Raw genomic sequence first — 15,575 nt, forward strand, 5'->3', positions numbered from 1 at the left:
GGCTTCTCCTAACCCCTACAGAGCTAATGTTTTCCCTCCTCTGGATTCTTCCACCGCTGCTACATTCAACAAGTGGTTTGCCATGAACTCAGTTTGCTTTAGCGGACTGCTCTTGTCTTGATGGCTGTTCCATGGCACCACTTCCACCGGAGAGTTATTGGAATTCATGACACTTAATAAAAAGAACGGCACCTCATGCTTCCTATGCTGCTTCTCCAGGAATTACGATTTTCAGGGGCAGACTTTACCATTCGGCAAGTTAGGCAATTTCCTGGTGTCCCTATACTAAAAGGGACAAAAAAGGACCTTAACAGCCTTAGATTTCTTATTATTTTTAGATGCAAAACAGATAAAATTATGTTTCTGTTCTAACTTGCATTTACCCTGAAATAACTGCATAAAGGCATTCAAAACACTTATTTCATGATTTTAAATTATTATGTTATTCATGATATAGATGTGCCACCACAGAAACCATTAGCATGTTTTCCCTGCCGCATAGATTCACTTGTTCAATGATGGGAGCACCGACCCCCCCCAGGGGAAACTCTTTGACTCTCATGGAAATGTGCAGCAACATGCACGCCCAGAGCTGGAAGAAGGATTCAGATTATTAAGATATAAGTAAATATAGAAACACTCCACTACAAGTCTTTAATTTAAAGGGTTACTTGTGTTATAAGTATTAATATCGATGCATTAATATGTACCTATGATTTAAATGGTAATTGTAATGTTACAATTTGAACTCCCTTAAGTGCTGCATGATATGATATGATATGATATGATATGCAAAAAAAATTATTTTGGTAGATATTGTGATTGCGACATTTTAATTTTATTTTCACTGAAAAAAATATAAAATGATAATGGTGGGATTTTTGTTCCAAACAAATGCACTTTTTTACATCTGGAGAATATAATTTGTAGGCTGGAGCATCTCTGCAGCACCACGAAGCTTATGATGCAAACAATGCACAAGAATGTTGTGACACATTTTACCTTCATCAGAAAAATTGCAGCTCCTGCGATTTGGAAATTGCACTTGGTCATATTGCGATTTCGATTATATTTCGATTCATTGTGCAGCCCTAAAGGTGAAAATAAGATTTGATGGCAGCTTCATGCCTGTCTTTTCCCAAATCACTGAATCCCCCCCTGTTGATTTTATGAACCCATCACTTGGGGAGGCCCCCGTCCCCTCCCTGTGTGGGAGGGCTGCATGCTTGAGCTGCGACATTGAGGTCATAACTTAATCATAAATATAAAAGTGAACCATTGCTGATTATTACCTCATGGAAACAAAATGTAGCTGATGTACAATATAAGTAAAACTCTTCCTGTTGGCTGACGTACAGCTTTGTTAAGGTAGTTACTGTATCATGAAGCATGAAGATTTAATGGGGTCTCAGTGCGATTCCATCTTAACTGTAGGCTGTGTTCCCTACACCATCATCATCATCATCTTCATCATCATGACCTATCATCCGCACAATGAAGCTGTTTCAAGAGGAGGGAATACCAAAAACTGATTTATTCCTCCTTCTGACATGTGTATCTCTCTCTCTCTCTCTCTCTCTCTCTCTCTCTCTCTCTCTCTCTCCGTCTCTCTCTTCTTCCTCTGCTGGATTCTCCTGAAAGGCGTCCAGGAGTCTGAGGCCTTAATTCAATAAGAGATAAATTGGAAAAATGTGCAAATGTGAGGCATATTTTGGGTTTTGCCGGCCAGAGGAACATTTTGAAAGTGCATTTGGTACTCCCCTCTGCAACTTAACTGCCCTCTTCCCTCCTTCATTTTCTCTCTCTGTGTGCTGTAAATCTTCCCAGAGTTCCATCTGCTCTCTTGCCGCACAACTGTTAAGAGTCAGTTCATTAGACTGACACAAACCAGAGAGGGAAGGTGCTCCCAGGGAGGGGCACAAGCTCGGGAGGGAGGGAGGCAGGGAGGGAGAAAGAGAACGATCTTGGCCTAGGGCCCAAGCCCCCTGACCCCGGAGGGCCTGCTGTTTGGGTCACAATACAGAGGTGGATGGATAGATACAGATGGCGTGATGGAGAAGGAGATGGAGGAGAGAAGAAGGAGGAGGGCAGGGGCAGAGGGTCAGTCCAAACCATTTCTTTTGTTTCACTTGTTGAAGACCTTGGTGTAGCTGGAGCCCAATCATAAATCGGACTAAAGGGCCGACTGTATAGTTGCTGTCAAGCAGAGCGATTAAACATGCCTCCCTCCCTTCCTCTCTCTGCCCCCCCCCTTTTTTTCTCTTTGTCCTTTATGTCACTCTCTTCCTTTTACGTCCTTCTCCTCAACCTTCTTATCATCATCTTATCTTGCACTGTACTGAACGTTCTCCTTTTTCCTTTCCGCCTCAAAGTGCTGATTCAGAGAGTGGGAGAGATTATTTTTATAGAATTTCATTGTGTGAGTAATGATTTAATTAAAGTTAAATACTGTTAACATAAAGTTTTCATTTGTGTTTTTGTTTTAGGCGCTTTGTTTTTTTAGCTTACTGCTGAGGAACCAGATATTTTTCTTCCTCAGCCTCCTGCCATGTGGATTAAAGTTGATAAAAAGCACGCTCACACTGCTGCGAGCCAATTTGATAAAGTTATACGGACACACCTGCATACAAACAATCACATATGGTGCATATTTGCATACGCACACGCACAGCCATGGATGTGCGCAGACATATGCACACACATTCATGTCAACACAAATGGACTGCAGCAACATTTGGCTTGCATTTTCTTGGCAGCGTCTTTTGCAGCGGCGGGGTGGAGCAGATTGAATAGGAACCCATGAGAGAAAACAGCACTTCAAAGCGCTCTGTTTTTAGTGGTGTTTCTTTAATGCCTATTTTGTTTTGGATTCCCTGTGGACACAGCAGCTCTATGAGCAGAGCAGAGTTTTGAGTGGTTGACTGTGACCCGGGCCAGGCTCAGGCTAGCGGCTGCGGGGAGATGAGGGTTCTGGCAGAGCTGCCCGCTGGCTTCAGAGTGCGAGTATATTTACTAATGGCACTCACTGGGATGTTGGCGACTCCTCAATCCCCATTATATGGTCTCTGTGGTCCACACTGTATGATTGTGTTGGGTAGCAGCAAGATGTACGGAGCTGCTTTTAACACAGGCCCGAGCTCCAAGCACAACTGAGCAGCACCTTTTACTGCAGTTTCCACTTCGCAGAATCATTTTCTCTCTCTCTCTCTCTTATTTTAAATTCTCAGTGTGTAACCTCTGCCTTTAGAGGTCTCTCAGTCAAACGGTAACAAAAGACGGCGCTTGGTTACATCGTAAAGTACCATTGCAGTCAGATTCTCTCGGTTAGGATTCCTTCAGCATCAGTCGTTCAGGTTTTTACCTGGAGCCCAATTATCCACAGAGGTGGGAAACTGGACCCGTTTAAATGCCAGAAGCCACGTCAGGATATGTGTGTTTGGGTTGAAGTCATGTCGGACATAGTAGATGTGTGTTATCAACACATATTTCATTTCCATTTCTTTTTGCTGAAATTACAATATTTGGCAGTAAGTGTTGCTGCGTAATTTTAGCACTGCACTTCCCAGAGATCACTTGGCAAACACTGTGTCAATTACCGTATTTTCTGTAGGTTTTAGTTTTCTCATGGTGATTTCTCTGCTCATGCCAAATACTTAGTCCTCCCATTTGTTCCAAACAAGCTGCTTTTTTACTGGAAACATAAAATGTGTAATTTCCTCTGTGCTGGAGTTTTTATACAACAAGACCCACCAGACAAAAAATGTTTGGATCAAAAATGTCAATTTTTTTAATGAAATGGGTGTGGATCTTATTCACTGATTCGCTGTGTCAGTTGGATTTAATAAAAATATCACTTAAATAAGACTAGTGTTTAACGTCTCTTACTAATGGGATATGTAGCAAAGTTGGACATAATCAATTTCCAGTTAATTAAACCTTCTCCATGTAATAAAGGCTTTGGACCAGTCAGTTTGTTCCTGTCCTCTTTAGACAACGAGGCCTATTAGCACACCGGGCTTGAAGCCAGATAGCTCCCTCTCTGAAAGCATCAGAGCCCATACATGTACAGATGAATGCACTCTTGGCAACGATGTCCAAGTTTTACGTCACCCTGCAGGACTCTACTCTTGATCATCCCTGGCTGCCAGCGCAGACATGAGCCCTCTCACAGGATGTCCTCAGCTGTCAAGGCCAAGTCAAGAGCGTTTCACTGCGTAGTGTTCGACTACAGATGTGTGTGTGTGTGTGTGTGTGTGTGTGTGTGTGTGTGTGTGTGTGTGTGTGTGTGAATGAATGCACAGTTTTAAAGATGGCCTTGTGTGCGTCTCCTTGTAATTTTGTAACACATGCTTTCTGTTTTATTAGTTGTGTGTTTTTGTGCGTTTGAGATGAAGGATCAATGTTTGATGATGTCAGACCGGTCCAGTTACATACTGCATAGCATGCTATATACTGTATGTGTGTGTGTTTATACTGTATGTAGATTTAGTATACTATGCAGTATGTTATACACACTGTAAAAGTCTGAACGCCCTGACAGCAAGTGGATTAAAGTGGTCTGACTGACTGACTGACTGACTGACTGACTTTGCCGTTACTGTTCCTTCAATAGCTGAGCCCAAAATTTAAGATTAAGAAAGCTGTGTGTTCCACTTTGCATTCTCATTATGACTGCCATTATCAAAACATGTTTGTGGATTGAAGTGGATTGAAGATGATATAACTATCACCTGGTTTATACTGCATGTTATCACCGGAGAAACGATAAGAAAAATTAGTTATAGCAAGTTATTATTTACAGGAGTCTAGAAGCAGTAGTGTTTTGTTAATGATGTTGGAGAATAATTCTGCTGTCAGACAGTACGTAGAAATACTGGTTGCACTCTTACAAGTTCCAGAGTACACTGGGTCTGGTCTCTGTCAGCTGTCAACAATACCTAGGCAGCTTTGACCTGAGCTGTGCCATCCCTTCTGTTACCATAAGCACAGCAGGTTTATAGACCTCTGGGGACCGCGTGCTTCAGTCGGGCCCGCTGCTTCATTTGCTGGACTTAATTGTGATTTGTGGAGCTTTTGTCTCTGGGGTCGATCACCTTCTCATTCAGTGACTAACTCTGGTTCAGGTTAATGTTGTGATTACTCCAGCATGTCATGGATCTGTGGATTTTTCAGTGATGTGCTTTCAGTTTGATTTACAGCGTAAAAAACGGCCTTTTCATCTTCGCTGTCACTTTTTGGAGATGCTGTCCAGTGGGAGATACTTTGAAAACATGATGGATGGAAAGGTGTAGCTTTTGATTTCAGAGCAAAACCACAAAACCACAAAATATACAGTTTCCACATCAACTATATGAAAACATTGGCTTTGCTCCTATACACACATCTGTGTCTTGTTTTGTTGTGTAGTCTTCCCAGAATACTAAAACATAATGGACTTCCTATTAGTTAATGTTTCCTAAATGGCTTCATAACAGGTACTTATTTTTCCTAATTCTCATGAATCCCTCACATAAGGGCTTATTATTGCAAACCTGCTGTCACGCTCACTTCTCCCTCTGATACACCTCCATCACACCCTTCCTTCTTCCATCCTCTCTTATTAGAGAAACAGAACTAGCTTTGTTTTAGTAATAATCACCTGAGCCTAAATTACATTTCCAAAGCATGGAGGTCACAACAACTTCCCCTTTGGGGTTTGATTTAAGTGGCACTTAGGCCCGCTACTGTAGCTAATCACAAGGATTTATAGAGTGCATCACCAAGGGGCCGGTGGACCAAGGAATGTTTGCTGGCACCCTGCTGCAGGTGTTACAAACCTCTTTTCTTTCGTCCTGTCTTTCTTTTCCCTCGTCTATTATAGCTGCTGATGGAAGGCAGCTGGAAGACCTCGCTTGTTCTCCACTTGTTGGGTTAAAAGGGGTCTCTGTTGGTGGAACATAATGCTGGCAGCACCCTCCTCCTCCTGTCGCCGGTCACTACCCAGTCCGGAAAGTCCTTCACGTAAAGCTTTCATAATTACATTGATCTTGAGGGGGGCATTTTACGACCTGCTGACGCATTCAATCACATTTCAGCATGGCTCTTGTTAAGGGCTCCTGTGTTTTGCATATTCCAAGTTCATGTTCAGTCGTTAGCAGTTCTCGTGTTTCTGGTAATTGGGAGTTTTCACATGGCCCTGAAGGAGCAGGGTAAAGGATGGAGGACGGCGAAAAAGGGAAGGAGGAAGAAGCAAACATGAGGGGGAGGGAGCAGCGTGGATGGACGGAGAGGGGGTTGTTGCTCACTTGAGAGGAAGACTGTCAGAAACTCCAGAGGCATGTAGTATGAGATCCAGATGTTGTAACCCCCAACATTTACCCAACCCCGTCATCCTCATGTCTACTGTATGTAACCATAACGATGGATTACGCTGCGTCCTCTTGGATAGAACTTTTGTTCGCACCATCGTCCATGGTGCCTCTCTGTTTTGTTTTTCAGGCTAAATACAGGAAGTCATTATTAGCCTCTGCCTTATCCAAGGAAACATATCTGTTTCTTCACCCCCCTCCCTCCCCCTGCCCTCTTTGACTTTCCACCCTATCAGGTCTTTGGTCTAGTTTGAGTGAATGCAACAGCGGGCCAGAGCTAATGAGCTTGCTGTGATCTAAGAGCAATGCCATCTATAGGCATTCACCCCAGCCTGCGCCAAATGCCATACATTAACCTGAGATCAGGAGGGAGTGATAGAAGGAAACGCTTATATTAAAGCCTTAAAGAGGCCCCGTTTGTAGAATTTACAACTGAGTATTTGCTGGTTTTACCCACAAGAAGTGCCTCAAAAAAGGTCAAGATTATTGGCGTCACAACAGCGTGAATCCTGGAAGAACTAAGAATGTGAGTCCCAAGATGGATGATGAGGTTAAATGAAAGTGAGGGGTGAGACAGGAGGGATTGTTCTTAGTCCTAACACTTGCTCATCTTGCTCTCTCCTCCTAATCCCCTCCCCTCCTCCTTTTCCCCAACCTCCTCTTCTCCGAGTAACCTTTGGCATGAGAGGTCAGCATTGTGTTCCAGCAGGGTGACCTTTGGTAATGAGAAGGCAGGTTAGCGGGCGACCTGGAAGCGCTTTGTCCACCTCTCCTGGGAACACAAACACAGGAACAGCTGTAAGGCGGCCGTGTTGTGTGCTCCGGCCTGCTCTGATGCCCATTTGTCATTTCATTGGAAAAATCACAACTATAAACAAGACAAATCTCCATGACTGTTTCTCTCCAGGTTTCAGGGCACTAGTTTCTATGAGATCTTTGAGACGGTACTTTTGTCTGAAAATTGATTTAGGTAAGATGATTCAAGGTAAACTTTGCAAATAGCTGCGTGTTAATAATTAATTGATTGATGATATCGGATTACACATTTCCTTGTGTCTAAGGCCTCAAGCCAGTGTCTTGTTGACCTATCGCTGAGTCTTACCTAGCACCCAGTTTCCAAACAACCAGCTCTTTTGTGATCTCTGAAACGCTGCTTCTACAGACATGCTCTTCTCTTTATCTGGGTAAGATGTTTAAATAGCACTAGAGTGAGTGATTCACCCACACAAGAATGAGGTGACAGGTGTGTATGTGGGTGGATGTGCACTTGCTTGCAGATGTGGGTATTCATCTGTGTTTTTTTTTTCAATTTTTTTACCTCTAGCACTTTGATCAAACTATTGCAAAAGTCTGTAAAGGTAGGTTCAGTCAGGCGGCTTGTGTAGTTTGTAATCGGCTTAACTCTGAGGGCTGACTTTACTCTTCAAGTTCATTCATCCCTTTTAACCCCAACTCCTTCATCCTGTGATCATTTAATTTGTTTAGTCCACATTACCGTAGCCTGTTTTGGTCTCGCTGTTGCCTTTCACGACTCTCTCTCTCTCTCTCTCTCTCTCTCCGCCACTGCTTTCATCACTGGAGATCTCCCATGTTGATATCCCTATGTTATTTGATACCGGCTTAATTTTTTTTTTTTTTGAATTGACTTGCTCCTGTGTGCTTTACATATCTGGCATGAAATCGAACAGCTGAAAAAAGACACAAGTGGAGAGAGGAGCCGGGTACATACTTCTTGGCCGGCATCCATGAAGTGCAAAGATTGCTAATCTGCTTGCACAGCCCGTTCCATTTCTCTTTTCCTTGACTTTGGAGCACTTGAGAAAAAGGGGCATCCTTCAGTGCTTTTTAAACAACACGTAGCATTTTACCAGCATGTAAATTCATGACACATCGTCGACTTGCCAATGGAAAATATCAGGGAAGGGCCAGAGAGAAAGGGAGAAAGAGTGTCGATGGCAAAGCGCCACAATAATTCTTGGCATTGATCCCCTATTGAATGAGCAAAGTTTTCTCAAGGCTGCTTGAGTTTGAGTTGATCCCATTGCCGAGAGAGCGTGCTCTGGCTTTTCACGCTTTTCATTTTCTACTTGAAAGTGGCGCAGTTATGAAGCTGCTTTGATCCCCTTGCCATTGGAAGAGACTTGCATTTGTACAGAATGAGACAGTAAGCCTTTTGGAATCCTATAGGCAGTTTGTCGTTTCTTCAAAGTACAACTCAAAATGATCTTTGAAACTAATGAAAGAGGAGGGATTACGGTGTGCTCAAACATAGTTAGCGTCTTCCTGCAGATGAATTTATCGTCTCGATAGGTAATGATTGGGTGCCACTCATTATTCAGACAAAATAAATAAGTGACGAGTGAAAGGCTTTCATCCTTGTTGAGTCTGGTGAGGTCACTGGAAAATATAGTTTTATGTCTGATTGAACGTGTTTCCGTGTATGAATGTGTCATGTCATTACATGTTTGCCTCTGTTTATGAATAGGTGAATGAATGAATGGTTAGCCTGGCTGTCTATGTGAGTGTATGCGTATGACAAAGTGTCCCTTGACATAGAGACATCAGTGTATAACGTGTCTGCAGGACTCTTGCTAACCCGGAGCCAGAGGCGCAGGAATAAACCAGACTTCAGTGATGTCTTGTCTGTCTGGAGATGGCTCTCGCTCAGAGGAAATGAGTCTATGTTACACAGGCATTGCTCAAATTCCTCCCCTTGTGTCATCGCTGCTAAAGCAAATAGCGGCTTAGGGGAAAGGACTCTGCCACTGAATCAACAGATTGTTTGTGTCTTCACAGGCTCAAAGGGAACATTTTCAGAATTGTGGAAAGGTAGGAATTTGGGGAGTAGTTCCTTTCAGCCTAACCCTCTTCTTGTGAAACCTTAATGTCTCTGCCTTCAGTTTTAAAGTTTTGAAGGGAGTTTGGCTTCAGGAGGGAGATTCCTGGACTTGAATTCCCCCAAATTTGAGTGAGTCTTTTGGAAATGAGAGCAGACTGTGACTCGAGCCATTGGATTAATTGGGGCATGCATGTTTGGCCTGGGCCTACCACTGACCTGGGGTAGACGAGAATTTTCTGCAAGATGGTTGTACACCAATTAATTGGGGTCAGCCTTGGTTTTTCTGGGACTGAGTTGGCATCGAAGCCTTGGCTTTTCCATTGCAACACACTATTGTCACACATAGTAAGCAACACTTACGAAGTTGGAGGTGGACTTCTACATTATCCTGAACCTTGTAAATTTCTTCTTGCCCCCTCCTCATCATCAAAACTTAAAAAGTCCCATAATTTACACTTTACACTGTTTTATTTTGAAGTGTTGATCCATAAGAAGATATATTTGTGATTTTAAGAACCAAAAAACATCTCAATGTAATTTTACATCTTCCCCCTCAGACTTCTCTGTTAACCTCTCTCAAATAAAAATATAGCAGTTTTCAGGTAAACACTCGGGGCTTAGGGCATGGCTGAGACAGGTGACTGCTTTGTTGTGACATCACAAAGTTACATAAGTCCTAACAGCTCGTTTTAAGGCTCAGTTCCTGAATACAGGCTGTGTGCATTTCTCTGTGGACTGAGCGCTTTGATACTTTCACAGTTTTAATATAAAATCTAGACCTGCTTTATAATCAAAAGACATGGAAATCTCACTTTAAACTAGATGGGACCTTTTAATGGGTCATGCTTTTTTCCCCAATCTCCACTGCAGGCAACAGTTTATCTCATGTACTCGACTTAACATACAGAGATTTTCTTTCCCATGAGAAACTATTCAAACCTTTTAAAGCAAAACCAATACAACAACCATCCTGAAAGAAGCAGCAGCTAGCAGTTGACTAGCCAAGGGTCATCTATATTGTTTTCTTGTACCTCAGTGTCTGTGTCAGTGATGTAAAACTGGATTTATTTCCTTGTGAGAAGTTAATAACATTCCCTTACATTTCTTGTAATACAGACCACATGGGACACATAGTCAACACTCGACATGCATGGAGCATAAAGTCATATCTAAAGAAAAAATAAAGAATAGGGAACATGTTCTTGATTAAAAAGTCATTTTAGTACAAGCTTGTATTACATGCTTGCCTTACGTATATCAAGAAGTAAAAAATATGACGATTTGAGCTGTTTTTATTCTTCTGCTGAGGCAACTCTCAATACCATGTTGTCTATGTACAAATGCTTTTATTTTTTTTTTATTTGAGAAATTTAGGTGTCTACACTTCCACTGTTGAGACAGGGAGTCTGGGGAGGAACTTTGAGCCATTGTGCCGAGTTAAATACGTCCCTCTGACCTGAGGTTGTTACTCTAAATTGGCTAAAAGTCCTCCCCCCTCCTCATCTGTCCATATTTAAACTCCCTCTGTGGCTACCACTCTCTTCATCTTCTCCCTATCGACGCACACCTTGGTAATTGGTGATGTGGACCATATGTTGGGCTTGAATGGCCTCCTGTTCTGCAGGGCCATTAGACATGCTCAAGGACATATCACAACCTTGTTATCAGGCTACCTGTTCCTTTCCTGGACTGGCGTCACGGGCAGGGGGATATAGTCTGTCAGTCTTTTCAAACCCTCTTATCTCCTCTTTTCATCACCTGTCAAATCATCACCTATACCCACATAAGATAATCTTTTCCTTCAGCCTAACAACAAACCTTTGCTGCCTTTTAAAAAAAATCTCTACCAGTTGAATATTTCAGCTAATATTTGGCTGACTGAGAAAATTTGTTTCCAGTTTTGTCATTCTTACAAAATGTAAAAAACATAGTCTGTATAGTCTTTATCTATTATCTGTTTCTGTAAAATCTGTTTCACATTCCCTCATTATTCTGATGCTGATTGGTTAATTTAGGAAACATTCAGAAACTGGATGTGCTTGGATGCAAATGAAAGGCTCTTTTCTTCCTCATCAGCAGTTTCAGCAGCACCTTTCCTGATGCACTGCTCTGATTATAATACAGTGCTACCACATCGGCACATTGCCGCAATTGCAGTTACAAATGACAGTAATCCACCTAATGCAACTCTTGGTAGACAATAGCATCATAATTCTCTATACTGGAAAAATCCTGCCTATGCACAGTTACTGTAAGGAAAGGATGCTGAATTTGTCTGAGTCTGTCTATGGACTGCAGCTGTCCCTCCACCCTTCTTTTCCACTCTGGATGAATAGGAGAAAATACAGCTTGGTGGACAGGCTTCATTATGGTGTGGCAGGTGCCAGGTCTCGGCAAGTAAAAGACAGTCCAAGTTCTGGTCAAAGATCAAGACATTGACCTAAAAGGACTTTTTATGTTATAAAGAGCCATGTTAATTTGTGGTTGTCCTGCAAATTCAAAATGAGTGTATTCGTGTTTGACTTGCGGCGGTGTTGCCTCTAATTGAGATGGCGAGGTTTATAGATTAGATATGGATGGGTGAGTTAAGAAGTCATTGTGAGATACATGGGTCTATTTTGTGGGTGAGTATCTGAGAGCCCCAGTGTTTGGGATGCAGGCGATCAGGTTAAAAGTCTGGGCTCAGAACTGTTGAACAGTTTTCCAGCCTGACTTCTGGATGAGATTGTAGTGGGTGGGGGACTTCCCCTCCGTCTTTCCCACTTGCCTTTGTCGCCAACCCATTTCCACGGAGGCTCCTTGGGGCATGGTGTGGAACAGGAGCCCACTGAGCGTCCCTTAGCTGGAGCTGCAGTGTCAGAGGTCAGTGGTGGAAAGTGCTCCACAGCCAGTGTTTCCGCACTTTGCTCTTCAACTGGGAGAGTTGATGCAAGGAGTGCCGAGATTTCCCATGGCAGCTGCTCCAATTGAAGATTGAAAAATAACGCTTAGCTCTGTCATTTGACTTAGCATTGCATCGTTTATTGTATCGTATTTTATCGCACTTGGCACAGATAAAGTTTTCAGGAAACTCTTCCACGTGGCTGAAAAAAAAACTTCTCACAGTGTTTTCAAATTTAATTTTCAAACCCTTTTGCCCTCGGTCATAGTAAGGGATTCTCCTCCATGAGAAAAAGTCCGGAGAAAGTTCTTTCTTTCCAAGATACAATCCTTCTGGTTTCAGCTTCCAGAGAATCGTTGCAGGCAGCAGCAGGTTATCGCCTCACTCAGTCCACAGAATTAATTAGTCACAGCTCTCAATTAGAACAAGATTAAAGAAAAAGTTCTTTGGTCTTCAGTTTAAATGACATTGAAACTGGTCAAAAGGAATAAAATAACACTGAAGCTGCATCAAAACAAACTTGAGAAAAAGGAGGCAGCCATCTTGACGTCAGTGAATATGTGCGTTTGTATGGGTTTTGGTTTTGGTGTTTTTTTTTCTTTTGAACGTGTGTGAGGTCCCTGGCAGCTCCTATTGAACACGTTCTCAGTCTTTGTTCTGTATTATCTGCCAATTAAAACAACATAGGCCAGACTCTGGAACTGGAAAGTTTTGAATTGGTTTCTTCCAAGGGATTTTTTTTTTTTTTTTGGAAAATTGGCAATAAGTTTTTTTTCCCATTTAAGGTACAGATGTACCCATGGCAGAAATATTGCCCAGTCTAGGTCTTAATTGTGATTTTAATGTATCTTGAAAAGTTAAAAATGAATATTTCCTTTGTGTCCACAGATTTACCTGTTTCTCTGGGGACTTCAAGAGCCTGAACGCATGAATAGCTGCAGAGCATGGTCCGTTGTCATCCTACAGGTAAATACACTGTTCAGAAATCACTTGTCACTGAGCAGAGCAGAACATCATATAGTATCTTTTCCACTAGGTAATAGACCTTTCCACATATCTTGCTTCCCTTAATACTCAGTGTTGACACTTGCTTTGAACGGATATTGTCAGACATGTCTGACCTAATTTTGCACGCCCTATGAGGTCCTTTGTGTCCGCTAACTCAAGTTGACTTGAGCAGCACTGCAGCAGTTTGCTATTAATGAATAAAGAGAGAATTGTGAAGTAGAGAAACCTGTAGAATGATTCCTGGCTGAGTTGAATGGAATTTACAGGAGAAACTCTGGAGTAAAATTGTTGAGGTGATCAGTCTGAGATATATTATATTGTTACATGTGTCCCCTTTAACTGATATTTTCAAGTACTTGCTAATTAGTTATCCACAGCGGTGGCAAGAGGATGTTTCATAGCCAAGCTAACAGTGGGATCACTTAACTTTTCATCTAGCTGCACCATCAGGTCCAAGTTTCCCTTTGTCCAGTACTTTGGTTTATGACTAAATACCTGCAACGCTGACTTTCCCATCAGCCTCGGCTCTACTTTGTGGTCAGTGCCGATTAGTAAATGTTAGCATGTTAACATGCTGAACTAAGATGGGGAATGTGGTAAACACTATACCTGTATGTTAGCATACAAATAATGTATTAACTGATACATGGTGTTGTATTGGAGCTGTTTTCATGGTTTTTGTGACTCTCCTTGGACGGCTTGTTACACAGAGGCCTTGTTGGAAACTGTTTGGAAAAGGGAAGATACTTTCAAAAAAACTTGGCAGGTGATTGGATGAACCATCTATCACTGTCTATTACGGGCTAACTTCAACCAATCAGATTCTGTATCCTTCCCATTTTTTTCCTTTAGCGGCAGATCCAGTTGGTGAATTAAACTCTTGCCAAAGCCAGTCAGGAGAAGAACGAAAAGTTCTTCTTCAGTGTTGCTCTCTGCTTTTCTTTCGATGAAGAAACACTCTCCAGCTCTGATATAACTGATGCTATAGCAGCATCTATGCTAACCTCTTCCAGAGCCGCTATCGCTGTTAACGAACAGTTGCTTGTCGCTGTCGTCACACCAAAGTCACGTCAAAGTCACGCCCGTAGCTGCCAGTAGTTCCTCCCGAATAGGACGCTCAATGATTTGAACCACTGTGGTTCGGCCACAGGCCAGTATCTTGGAACCTGACAAAATGGATTCTCTCGTGGGAGAAATCCAGCTGCCTTGTAAGGTTACATAAATAGCATTATCCACAATAAAGCTGAAACCCATGTTTGAAACAGGGCTTCTGATTTGTTTTTATTTCAAGGCAAACCCATTCTGTCTTGATCTTTATGTTACTCTGTCCTCCCATTGAAAAAAAAGATTTATTACCAACCCAATCCTCCAGAGCTCATCAGAACATCAGAGTGGAAAAGTGACCATGCCTTAATCTGTGTCCCTTAATCACAAGCAGCCTAATAAAGAAAAAATGCAATGGAGTTGGTGACTGTGAGAGAGTGAAGCACCTATTGCCGGTCCTCTTCCTTTCACCCTGGGCCTCAGTCTGGCGAGTCCAGACAAGCCTCCGGTAAAAGGTGAGGATGTTTGTTCTTCACCTCGCTACAACTGGGTCAGCGAGCAAGTTAAAGGTGTTTACCTACGGCTCATAGCTCACAGTGCCCTCGTGCTCTCAAAGACTGTTTAAGAGTTTAAGATTCATGTTCTGGGAAGAAGTAGTTTGTATCTGGAAAACATGCATCTCTCAACCACTCTTTAATGATGATGGGTTTTGTATTGTTTTAATGAAATTCTGGCCATTTCAATGCGGGAATTGAGTGAAATTTTCCTCTCAAAACAGGTTTGTTTGGATGATTTGTGGCTACAGCACTATGTGATGGTGTACAACTATTCACAAATTATCCCCACCAAGAAAAATAGTATCAACAGTTGAGGGTGAACTGTGTCCTGTTACTCTGTCCAACACATGACCTCATGTTGAAGTATATATCTAAACTCAGGCAGCGGAGCAGCCTTGCATGCACAGGTAATCACCAGCACTAAACACACTTCTCTCACTAACCCAGTTACACACACACACACACACACATTTCTCTCTCACACTCACTCAGTCTTTCTGGTTCGTTCTGCCCTGACCTGCTGAAAGGCTTTCAGGGCCGTGTCAGTCAGCCAACAACTCTCTCTGCTCAGAGTCTCAGCAGGTTCAAGTTGGACGCCAGCCTGTCCTCCGTCCTCATTCTTTCACATTGGCTGCCTTGTCATGTTCGGATGTCGGGAACACAGACTGGTGTGTGTGTTTGTGTGTGTGTGTGTGTGCGTCTGTGTGTGCACCTAGGCGTAAAATGGGTGCTTTAGTCTTCAGCAGCGTGCATGCGAACAGGTTTGCGAGTGTACACATGCGTGTAAAGGTTTGAGTGTGTAATGTGTGCGTGCCTGGCTTCATTTATTATTGTGTGTGTGTGTGTGTGTGTGTGTGTGTGTGTGTGTGTGTATCATGGGTGAATTTGCAGAAGACTTA

At 42.6% G+C, this 15,575-nt stretch overlaps 1 protein-coding gene across 2 annotated transcripts in view; it reads left to right on the forward strand.

Moving 5' to 3' along the window:
* Positions 1–15,575, forward strand: part of disp1 (dispatched homolog 1 (Drosophila)) — a 79,712-nt gene that overhangs the window by 11,946 nt on the left and 52,191 nt on the right. For both annotated transcript variants that reach the window (XM_056405335.1, XM_056405336.1), the window contains one exon: positions 12,956–13,033. The gene's annotated coding sequence lies outside the window, so the exon portion shown is untranslated. The remainder of the gene's footprint in view (positions 1–12,955; positions 13,034–15,575) is intronic.

Source organism: Seriola aureovittata, chromosome 19 (assembly GCF_021018895.1).
Source record: "Seriola aureovittata isolate HTS-2021-v1 ecotype China chromosome 19, ASM2101889v1, whole genome shotgun sequence".
Classification (NCBI taxonomy): domain Eukaryota; kingdom Metazoa; phylum Chordata; class Actinopteri; order Carangiformes; family Carangidae; genus Seriola; species Seriola aureovittata.